Raw genomic sequence first — 12,523 nt, forward strand, 5'->3', positions numbered from 1 at the left:
GCTCTGATTTTAAACGTCCTCTTCTGCATGTACAGACCCGTGATCAGAGAGCCTGTTTTTGTTTAAGCTTGTAGGTTAGGGACGGTTTTGAACAGTCAGTGCAGTTTGCCTGAGCAGGGCACATTCATTTACGGGTTTGTGGCAGTCGTCAGTATTTTCTTAAAGATGTTGTCTTTCATTCAGTTCTGAGATCAGTGGAGAGAATTGAGAAATGAGAGGAAGCTGTGCGTGGCTTGTAGCATTCTGGGGAAGGTACTGCATTCTTCTTCCTGTGAAATCCATCTTAAATTGTTATGTTATTTTAGTTTGGGGGGTGATACCAATTTAAGCTTAAGGAAGGAACACTGAACAAGTGTCAAAGTTTTTTAAACAGCCTGTTCTGTTATGTGGGGTTTAATGATTGCCCAAAGTCATGTCTATTTGCAATAATGGGTCTGTCACACTGCGTGACATCACATTATGGAGTACTTTTAAATGAATGCAATGAGGGACATGCCCTTTAAGCCTGTCAGCTTCTTTTTAAAGGAACACATTCACAGATCTGCTCATCCACACTGGCGTGTTTTGAGCCCAGTTTGTAGATGATTTAAACACGTGGGACATTGTCCTCCAAGATCGTCTTCATTCCACACGCCACTGCATACCGCCATCAAGGTAGTGCCATGGCATAAATACTGTGACACCCATTTCCGGACTGGAAAACTGAGGCTGAGGGTAACGAAGATCACACGCTCGTAAGCAGCAGAGTTGAGATTTGAGCCTGCATGTCTGTGCCTTACACCGCGCTGGGAGCAGTTAAAACGTCATATTTACTCAGTGTCGATATTCTCTTGTACTTTGGCGGGTCTAGTTGTTGTTTCGAGGGACGTCTCTTATTTATTTGTTTTTTGTAAATTGGGAGCCTTTGAAGCCTGAAACTGCACCAGGCTGATATTTATGTTTACTGTGGGACCAGGTTACAAGCTAAAGTGACGGGAAGGTAGTCAGCATCAGATACAGGGGTGATAATAAAAAACACATCACATGAGCCGCTGTTTCTGTTGCAGGCTTTTTACTGTCTTTTTTTTTTTTTTTTTTTTTTTTTTTTTTTTTTTACAAAGGCTAAGTTGTTGATGGTGGGGAGAACAAAAAAATAAAACAAAAGCAACTATGTTTGTGGGAAAGATCAGGGAGTGTATTTCTGAGTTTGATAATGGAGTTAAAAGAGACTGCTCCCTGTGGCTGCCCACTGTCCTTTCAGAAGGAGGCCAGGAGGAATGCTGCTAAAGAATCTTGAGAGGGAGGTTCTGAAGTTGGGGCTGCAGGCTTGCTTCACCTTCACTAGTGCTCTGCCGAGCCCGCCCCTTCCTGAATACACAGATGCCAGCTCCACAGAGGGAAATAACCTGGTGATTTGTTATGCAGAGTTCTCACCAGGGATGCAGTTGCTCACATGACATAGGCTTGGGGTTTCAGGAGGAAGGCAGCCTGCACCCAACCCCATTAGAGCAAATCATGAAAAATCTCAAAGCCAAGCTCCTTCTGCAAATTAATATATACTAATGACTATGTTGTTGCTCCTTTTAAATCCAGGGTTGGCCAAACAACCAGCCCACCTAACTATCAGTTGAAGCAGCTTCTCTCTTCTGCAGTTGCTCAGTACCCCCTACCCATCAGAAGTCACACTGAGCAGGAGAGCTCTTAACACACCCCTTGGCGTCTCATATCCAAGCCACGCCTCCTTTCTTTGCTGCTACAAGTTGCCTTTGACTGGGAGCATCACGCATCCTTGTCTTCCCTCTGTAGACCTCCTTTCTACAGGTTGTTCTCTGGCTCTGCTTTCACTATTCCATGTTCTTTGTGGGTCTCCGCCGGGGCGGTCCAGCCTGTGCCAGATTGTTCCTATATCTGCCCAGGCTTCCTAGGTCTGGCATCCTGCTCCAAGGCAGGCTGACCAGTGTCTGTGCCTTTCCCGAAATATCTGAGGTGAGTATGCTATTTTCATATAGATCTAAGAGTAGAGGGAATAATGTATTAATAATGTGTTTTTAAGGTCCAGGTCACCTGCAGTGACATTTCTCTCCTTTGTGCTTTTCCCTATAGGGTAGCAGCTTCTTTCCTTGTATGTAATTTGCAGGAGCCAAAAAAAAAAAAAGTTCCATCTGCTTTTGAGGAAATACCGTTTTAGATTCACGACTCAGGAAATATTCCCAACATGGATAGTTGTTGTCCCTTCTCTTGGTGACTAAGCCTGCCTAACTTGAAGTCTTTGGGTTGAAGAGCCAGAAAGAAGGTCTTACATAACACCTTCTGTAAACCGTTCGTTCTGATTCCAGAGGGTTGGCATGGCTGGAGAGATTTGGTCAGGTTTACAAACCAAGGAAGGGATGGAAAGTCGGGCAGGAGCCCAAGATGCTCACCCCAGACCAGTCCATGCTGGTCTTTGCCTTTGCTGTCATCCTTCTTGGTCTCATCTTGGGGTAGGGAGGGGGCAGTGCATCAGACAGACAGACAGACAGACAGAAACAGAGGTTCTCTGCGTAGGTCTCTATGCCCAGCTTTCCAGTTTGTTTCCTGGTGTGCTTGGGGAGACTGTGTTCCTGCCTTCTTGCAGCCATCCATGGCTGTAGCTGGTCCAGCTTGGTTTCATTTACCCTCCTGAAAGCAGCCTACATCTCTCGTCTTGATTATCTTACTAAAAATGAGCCAGCAATCCTGTCAGAGCTAGGGTTCATTAATTGGAAATGCATGAGCCTGCACTGAGAATAGATTTTGAACCAACCAAATTTAGATTATCCTGTATTTTTATGGAAGGGGAGTGGGGTCGTCAAGTCAATCGAGAAACAGCAGATGCTTACGAAAGGTGCCTACTGCCGCAATGGCATGCTCGACTTTCAGTGTCTCTGGAGGAGCAGGTCTGGCTTGCAGATTGTTTTGTATGCAGGTTGAAGGTTCTACACCCAAGCTACTTGCAAAGCTGTCCTCCCGTTGAACCACTGGTTTTTAAGTGGTACTTGGGAAAGGGGGCTTTGCATCCTTTTGTTTTTGTATTTTTGACGTGAGGGTCTCACTGTGTATCCGAAGCTGGCCTCAACGGCTCGCATTGCAGGTGTGTGCTACTACACCTGGCTCAAGGTTCAGTCATTGTATAATATTGTCTTTAACTATTTTTTAAAAAGATTTGTTAAGACCAAAGGCCTGAGAACTAATGAGCGTTGTTGTTTTGGTCACACTTAAACAATTATATGAGTGAAGTTCAGTTAGAGTAGGGTTAGAGCCTAAAACAGTGAGCGGTTTTGTCAACGCAGAGTTAATCCTATGGATTAAGACTTTAGGATGAAGTCTAGGCTGGGCGGTCACAGAAGGTGTAATTATTACGCATTGTATACAACTGAAAAGAATGAATCATTTTGTTGTCAAAATCCCACCTAATTCCATTTGAAGAATTGTTATTATTCTCCCACAAAAAAAGAAGGCATCCATAAAGTCATTTTGTGCAGATATATTTCCTTGAGGCCTCTCCTAATAAAAGGTGTGAATATCCAGGGCTTCATTTAAGCCACTGTACCAAGCAGCACAGAGTTGCCCCACATTCCTAAAGCGTGAACAATATGCTGGATTTGTTTGCCAGGTCCACACATGCACTTGATTTCATTCTTGGGTTTTGTGGGGTTTTTTTTCCCCCTGCATTTTCCTGTGACATCAAAGGTCATGGTTTGCCTTGTCATGTTTACCCTTTGAACCCATTACTCCTCATTTGCCCTTAATAGAGGAAGAGGTGCCGAACACAGCCCTAGGGAGCAAAAAGTCAAAACACAGCCGCAGTGGAAAACGTCTATAGAGCATCTGAACATTAATGTGTTTCTCGTGTAACCCTACACCACGTGATCAGAACTGGGCAGCTTCATTCATGATGAGCACAGAGAACTGTATCTTGTACTTCCAAAGAGAGACATGGATTGCAACATTCTGAAGATGCTTGGCACTGTGTAGCTGTGAGTGAAGGAACATTCTAGATGCATCTCTACAAAGTAGATAACATTTTTTGCTTCCCGTTAAGAGCAAACCTAAAAATATATTTCCTAGCAGCTGTTTAACTGCAAAACAAGAAGGAAAAAGGATCTGCCCCACTGCAGAGTAATTTACTCAACCAGATATCTACAGGGTCAGACCTCATTGCTTCAGAAATCTGCCGAAGATTTCACTGTGTATATTTAGACCAAGGAGCCTATTAGCTTGTGATCGAAGAGAACCTCTGTATTCTCATAAAAATGAGAAATGTGGCAGTATTGGCAGCCAAGGCTATAATTATGTTAATGTGGCCATTTGAAGACTGAAATACGTTATTTAAAAACGTTTCTGTATTTTTATTATTCATACCATGATCCGGAGAAATTTAGAAAAAGCCTAGCAAACTTCTATTCTGTATCACCTTGTGACGAGGGCCTAAAGATGAGTCAAATAGAAATTTTTTGAGTTACATTTTTTTATTAAAAGACATATGTTCATATATATAAAATGTGTCTGCAAAATATAAAAACTGACCCCATGAAAACTGAGGTTCTTGTGGAGCTGTGGCCCAAGTCCAGGACCTTGCACATGCTGCGTAATCATTTCTCCACTCATCAATGTTCCCACAGCTCACACTGTCCTTTAACTCACCCTGTGGCACAGGAAGACCTTGAGCTTTAGGTCTCCCTGCCGTAGGCCTCTGAGTAGCTGAGACTACAAACTAGTGCCGTCAGTCCCAGGCCAAATATATTTCTATGTTTTAAGTATTCAGAAGTGAGTATGTGTGAATAGCCAACTTAATCTTGGGTGTCCAGTAATAAAATATGTCTATTTTCTTTCTATCTATATTTTTTTGCTATACATAAAATAACATCATTAATGTAAAATGATGTTTTACATAATGTAAATGATGTTATATCATTTGTACAAAACAGTGGGCCTAATCATGGCATTATCACACATGTACACAGGGTACATCATGACATTATCATGATTCTTATCATCATGACATCATCATGCATGGACACTCTCCACAGTTTATTTTTGAACAATAGTAAAAGATAATTTCTTTTTTGTCAAGGATTGTGCAAAGGTACCCAGATGTCTGTCGCCAGGGTGAATGTATGATAGACCAAGGAGGACTGTGATTAACTGAGGAAATTCTGAAAATATTCAGATTACCTCGAACTCCTAACCCTAACCCTAACCATAACTCCTAACCCTAACCCCTAACCCCAACCCTATCCCCTAACCCATAACCCTAGCCCTAACCCCTAACTACTAACCCTAACCTCTAAGCCCTAACCCTAACTCCTAACCCTAGCCCTAACCCCTAACTACTAACCCTAACCCTAACTCCTAACCCTAACTCCTAACCCTAGCCCTAACCCCTGACACCTAACCACTAACCCCTAACCCCTAACCACTAACCACTAACCCCTAACCCTAACCCCTAACCCCTAACCACTAACCACTAACCCTGACCCCTAACCCCTAACCCCAGCCCTAACCCCTAACCCTAACCCCTAACCCCTAACCACTAACTACTAACCCTGACCCCTAACCCCTAACCCTAGCCCTAACCCTGGCCAGCAATGCATGTATCCGTCAGTTCCACTATGGCAGATACCTAGAGAAACAGAAGAGAGGATGCAACCTGGCCCACGCTTTCAGAGGTGTTAGGCCATGCTCAGCTGGTTCTTTGTTTCTGGGCTTGTTGTAAAGAACATTCTGGAGAAGGTTTGGAACAGGAAAGGTGCTAACTTTATGGAAGGAAACCGGAAATATGTGTATGTGCATACACATACACACACACACACACACACACACACATACACACACTTGCCATGGCACATACATGAGGCTAGAACACAAGGCATGGGAGTTGGGCCTTAGCTTCCAACATATGGATCCCCAGGATTGTCCTCAGGTCGGCAGGCCTGGCTGTCAGCACCGTTACCTGATAAGACAGCTCACTGACCCAAGGAAGATTATTTTCTTATTTCTTCTTAAGTGTAAGTCCATCCCATACACTTGGACTTTTCTCCTCAAAGATGAAGTCTTTCGGGTAGCAGTGGTTCTCAGCCCTCCTAAGGCTATGGCCCTTTCATACAGTTCCTCATGTTGTGATAACCCCCAACCATAAAATCATTTAATTGCAGCATATTCCTCACTGTAATTGTGCTACTGTTCTGAATCATAATACAAATATCCAATACCCGCTTCCCAAAGGGGTCGCGACCCACAGGTTGAGAAATAGTGCACTACAGCAAGGTATACAGTACTTGCATTCAGAATTGCCATCTAGTCATGGGCTCTTCTGTTCCTCTAGTAGGATGTATCATTTTCTTCATCCTCCCATGAATATATTCAAGTAGATATTATTCATTTTATTCACCTTGTCTTGACTCACCAACTCCGTGAGGGGCCCATGAATATTTGTTAGCGATATTAAAAATAATGTGAATTTTTCATGCATTTCTATACCCCAGATAATGTAGCAGAGATTTAATTCATTTAATATTCATGGCCCCAAATGGATAAGCACAGGAGGCATTTCTAGAACAACTTAGCAGCAAGATTAGATGCTGGGGAAACTCGCTGCCAAGGCCACGGGGGAAGTTTAGGAAACAGTGGTGAAGAAGAGCTCCCTAGGAGAACAGGAAGCCTGTTTGGTGACAACTCTGTGCTCTTCCCACCACTCTGCCTCCTTCCCTGAGCACCATGATGGGGGAGGGGCAACAACTGCTAAAGCTGATTACAGATTTGGAAGGGAGTGCTAGGCAACTATTTGCATATTGGTTTCAGCAGTGGGAGAAAGCGTGTTGTTTGGGTTCAACCTGGGGTTTGTTTATCTTTAAAGTTGAATGCATTTGGTGCTCCTTCGGGACTTTGAAACTCGCTCCCTAGGTCAGGAAGCCTTTTCTTCATGAGGAAGCCTTTTCTTCATGTGAGGCGCTCACACTTCTTCCCTTTTAGGGGACCGCATTTGGGAAGGACAACTAGACAGTATCTCCCTCTTTCCGTGATGTGGACAATTTGTCCTATGAACCATGACATCTCTCCAGGAATTGGCTGAGGGTCTAACTCTTCGCTTGGTTTCTTGTGGCTTCCTTGGTTTCAGGAATGCAAGGCTTCACCTGGGAGCCGATGCCCACAGCCCTGGCCGTGCGTGTGCTCTTGGAACAATCTTGGAATATCTGAGGTGGAGATGTTCTCTCTCAGGGTCAGCCTGGTTGAGAAGACATGGTGATAGCTCTGCTGGGGCAGAGCAGGGCAGGGCGGAGCTGCTGCCAAGCTCAGCCTCAGGGCATGCATGACTCCCAAACTGGTTGTCTTTGAGGTTGTTATTTATCCAAATAAGGCAAGGCAGTGGTTTTTGCTGACCAGCTCAGATTTCTGAGCCATACTCACTGGCTGGCTAACTTGATATTTGAACTGAAAGCACAAAGGTCTCCCTTTGAAATGGAGTACTTTTGCGGGGTTCACGGATATCCTGGAGTCGTTGTTTCAAAGAGTTCCCCGGCATTTTTACATGATTTAGATGATGTGGCTACGGTCTGGTTTGCTTTACCCTTCTCTTCTGGCTCTCGGAACAAGCAGCAGAGATGCCTTCGTGCAAGATGCCTTCGTGCAGATATCTCTGGACTTGATTTTGCACCAAAATAATATTCCACCCCAGAGCTTTCTGAGGTCAGACCCCACACCGCTCTCTAGATACTGAACTCTTAAGATTCCTCTGGTGTTTCATAGATTCCGGGCCTGGCATGGGACTTTGAATGAGACAGTTGAAGTTCTGGGTCAGTTTGTTCATCTGGAAAATGGGGATGATAATTACAGGATAAGCATAATTAAGGATTCGACAGGATAAGTCTGGAAAGCAATTGATAAATAGGAAGTCTCCAAAACCATTACTTTCTTTTCCTGTGTACAAAATCTCCCAGCAAATTTAGCAGAGAAATCATAGGCGGTGGTGAACTTAGAGTCTGTGGATCTGAGCGTATTTGTCTATTGTACTCATTTAGGTGGCTCTTGCTGGATTCTATTTTGAGTGTGTGTGTGTGTGTGTGTGTGTGTGTGTGTGTGTGTGTGTGTGTGTGTGTATGTGCGGCACGTACATGTGTTCTCATGCCCTTAACTTTCCCTTCTAGACTATGCCTTCCTCAAAGGTGAGGGTTGTAGGAACAAGCAAAAGAAACCTATTCTAAGTACAATCAGTTTGTTTTCAGACACCATTTAATCACAGGGAGAAACTAAGCATAAGGTCCCAGGGGCTAGGGGAGCTGGGGACTTCGTAATAGCTGGACAGCTTCTGTTGTAAGGAAACAGTTGGCTGGGTTGTCCAGCCATCTCAAGGACAACTTGTAATGAAACAGTTGTCGGAGCCCAGCCATCTCAAGGACAACTTATAAGGAGACAGTTGTCTGGGTCCAGCCATCTCAAGGACAACTTCTCCATCTTGCTGGAAAGAGCAAAGTAAGTTCAGGATCCCAGACCCAGGAACCTGCTCCTATCCTGGTTGATGGAAATTCCCTTGCTCAACCCCTTATGTCAAAAATATGATTGGACAGTGCTCAGCCTGCCTCATCCCCCTCACTTTATGGTTTCATCCTTTAAATATGCTGCACAACATCCCTTCAGGGTCGAAGTTCAGCTGCTGAGTCTGTTCTGCAGCCCTGATCGATCAATAGCAACTTGATTACAATAAATTTTTGTCATCTGCATTGATCTGGTGTTTGAGTTACGTTAGATTTAGGTGGACCTCACAATAAAGATTATGTCCTGCTTGGTTTTTGTTTTGTTGTTTGAGAGAAGGTCTCACTATATAGCCTTGGCTGTCCTGGAACTCACTATGTACACCACGCTGTCCACTGTCCTTAAACTCAGAGATCTGCCTGCCACTGCTTCCCGAATCCTGGGGTCAAAGCCGTGTCCCACTATGCCTGGCGAGGATTATGTCTTAACAGATCCCTTCTCCATCATCAACTGTAACTCTGGATTTACCACATATTGTAGCTACTTGATAAACACTCCATGAATTCACAGAATCATATTTTTGGAGTAGGCATTACAGGAAATCTTATTTAAAGGTAAAGAAACTCATGTTAATTCCTGGGTTAGAAGCAGATTCAGTGGTTTATTCAGAAGTGCTGTTGGTTGCCCTTCATCATTCTATGATGATTTAAACATTTTTTATTTATTAATTTATTATTATTGTTATTCTTATTCTTATTATTCTTATTATTATATTGTTGTGGGGGGTGTGCACACACAGCAGCATACAGGCATTGTATGGATTGGCTCATGAGTGGAGATCATAGGATGATTTCTGAGAGTTGGTTCTCTCCTTCTACCTTGAGCTCCAGGGACTGAACTCAGGCTATCAGGCCTATGGGACAAGTGTTTCTACTTGCTAAGACGTCTTGCTAGCCTGTCTACCCTGATTTTTGAGAGACACACTTGGAGGTCATTCAGGGATAATAATTGGCTCCAAATACTCGCAGGTGTTTTGTATTCTCTGTCTCAGGCTCCAGCTAAAGCCAAGGAACACAGATGGGGTTTCAAGGGCACACTCATTACAAAGACAAAGCTGGAATGCCTCTGAAGGAGCTGAGAAAGCAGCCCTTTGCAGCTGGAGCACAGCCTCCACTGCCAGTCTTACCCATAAGCATTCTCCCACCTAAGATGCCCGTGGATGTTTGACACCAGAAGCCACTTAAAATATCCCATATCTTTTTTTTTTAGTCTTTTCTTGAAGATTTTATTTATTTATTTATTTATTTATTTATTTATTTATTTATATGAGTGTTCTATGTGCATGTACACCTACATGCCCAAGGAGGGCATTAGAGTGTATAGGTGGTTGTGAGCCATGATGTGGTTGCTGGGAATTGAACTCAGGACCTCTGGAAGAGCAGACAGTGCTCTTAACCACTGAGCCATCTCTCCAGCCCCATCCCATATCGTTTAAAGACAGGACAGGAGACCCTGCTCAATCAAAGGCAATTGCCACAAGGGCTGCTTTGATATGAAACTCAATTATTGTTTCACGTGTATTTGCTGGGGGGGGGGGGCTGGATTTGGTGACTTATAAATTCTTTTCCTCTAGTTCTTTCCCAGGGCTTGTCTCTTATACAATCCTTTCTTCTCCTGACACATTAGCCAGTGTTCAGTTATAGATAAAAATGATGACAAAGCACCTTTCACCCCCCCACACAGCAGACTGTTTAAAATGGACCCTGTAATGCAGCTCATCTCACATTATGTTTGTTGTGCTAAACAGTAGTGGAAGCAGCACGCATCCCCCAAGGATACAGAGTGGACTGCTAAGTGACCATTTGGTTTCCAAGCTCTGTCATTCATCCATGTAACTGCCGTCACTTTTGTCTAACTGGCCCTGAAAACTCAGTCTCTCTAGTCTACAGTTGTAGTGATTACCATTCTATATAAATCATTATGAACTCATTTGGTAAGTTTAGACTTGCCATGTCATCAAGCCAAAAAAAAAAAAGAAAAAAAGAAAAAAAAAAGCACAAGTCTTAATTCTCACATTGTCGCAATCATCCTGAAAGCCATTTGCTGTGGTATCTAAATTTCTTCAATCACATCATAGGGTCCAGAGAAGGGATCTATGTCTCTGTCCCTGGTTAATGAGTTTGGGAGATAATGCACTAGTTAACCCTGAGAGATATATATGGTCCTTAGAATGGTACCTTTAGCATAAATGGAGTCATGATGCTCAGATACTTTAATAAGAAACATCCCAGATATTTTAGTGCATAAGCAATCTGGGATCTGCATATATTCATATCCATATATATCCATGTATAATATTTGTGTCCAATTCTTCTTCCCAAGATATCAACTCCCTAAGGTCAATCTTAGTTCATCTAAACTTAATCGATAGAAACTCAAGAAATGAACAAAAGTTCTAAGTAGCTTTTATTACGGTTTGTTGTTATAATTAGGTATTATTGTTGTTGATCTCTTCGGGGATCTGTAAGGGGCAGCGTAGTATATATGATATTTTATATTATCTTCAGTTTTAGGCATCCAGTTAAGGTATTAGAAGTTATTCCCTACAGATGAATGTGACTAAGGTACTACTAGCTACTACATGTATATACTTGCTACATGATGTTGGACAAGGTTCTTAATTCCCTGTGTGTCATTCCGTAGCCATTCAGGACAGTAGTACCTGCCCTGTGTACCTCCCTGAGTCCTGGGGCCCATAAGATAAAAATCATAACTGAAAGCACTTTGTATGGTGCAAAACTACTAAACGGTTTTCATATGCATTCGCTCGAGGGCACATTTAAAATTCTTTTCACAATAAAAGCATTATAAGTTAATAATGCAATATATTATACATTTAAGGTGTATGTTAATAATTAAATAGGCATTTCAATAGCTGTTATTCAAAGGAAATAGTGTAAGCCACTGATCTGAGCACATAGGTAGTACACCAGCAACGGATCTAGAAGTCCTAAAAGGGATTCAGGCACAAAAGGACTCTGTCCATGCAGAGGCAAGGGTGGATGCACAGGGGTGGAGAAGGCGTCATTTGATCCGTCTGTTGCAAATGTTTGCAAGAAGATATGATATTACTAACTGTGACTATTGAAGATACAAAAGGAGTTGTCCTTGGCTCATGATAACACAGGCGGGCAGCCCAGTGGAAGATCGAGTACCCGTGGGGAGGGGGTCCTTTTATCTAACCTTAAGCTCTGCCTGTTCTGTGATTATGCGTAGAAGTTAGATGATGCACTTATTGTTATTTCTTTATTCGGCCCCAGCCCAAGCATCTTTGATCACTGCTGGGCACAGGGCTGGTCCAGCAGATCTGCTGGTGTAGGGCTCAACTCAAGTTCTTCAACTATTTCTGGGAATAACACTCATGTTAAATATAGCCATAAGCTAACCTCTGACTGGATCATCTCTTTACTAAGAAGCCAATAATTTTGGCAACAGCCTGTCTGTCTCATGTCTGGGAGACGGTCCATTTATGAGCAAATGAAACATTAATAGATTAATAAGACCTTACAAATGACCATCCTTGCAATTTTGACAGTATAAACAAGATGAGTTTGAAATTTTTCCAGCATAATGATCATTTCCACTTATGATACCACTTTTATGTCTATAGGCACCATGGAGTTTCTTTTCACATATGTATTTCTGAAATTGGTAATAAATGAGAAAGAGGAGTGAGGGGTAAATTTTACAATACCCATCAGCCTTCGCAGAGAATAAGCATTATTTCCTACTGCAGTAAGACTAGCTGTTTACTGGCAAGGCCTTTCTTAATGCTAACGCAAAAGAAATAAGTTGCTTCCACTTCACTTGCAGCCTTAGTCCCTCAAAAGAAGAGGGGAAATGAATAGCATTCTGACAAAGGCTGTTTGTCCCACGCGAACAACCTCGTGGTCAGACTAGAGTAGGAGATGCTGGAAGTCGGCTGCACTTGGACCAGTGGGACGGAGTTAAGCAGTCCTTTGAAAAGGGGGTTCCACATGCCCCTGTGGGTCAATGT

The 12,523-nt window shown here is 43.0% G+C and overlaps 1 protein-coding gene across 24 annotated transcripts in view; it reads left to right on the top strand.

The window, feature by feature from the left end:
• Positions 1–12,523, top strand: part of KIAA1217 — a 797,280-nt gene that overhangs the window by 716,585 nt on the left and 68,172 nt on the right. The gene's annotated exons all lie outside the window — the stretch shown is intronic.

Source organism: Acomys minous (genome assembly GCF_964271855.1).
Source record: "Acomys minous genome assembly, chromosome: 5".
Taxonomy (NCBI): Eukaryota; Metazoa; Chordata; class Mammalia; order Rodentia; family Muridae; genus Acomys; species Acomys minous.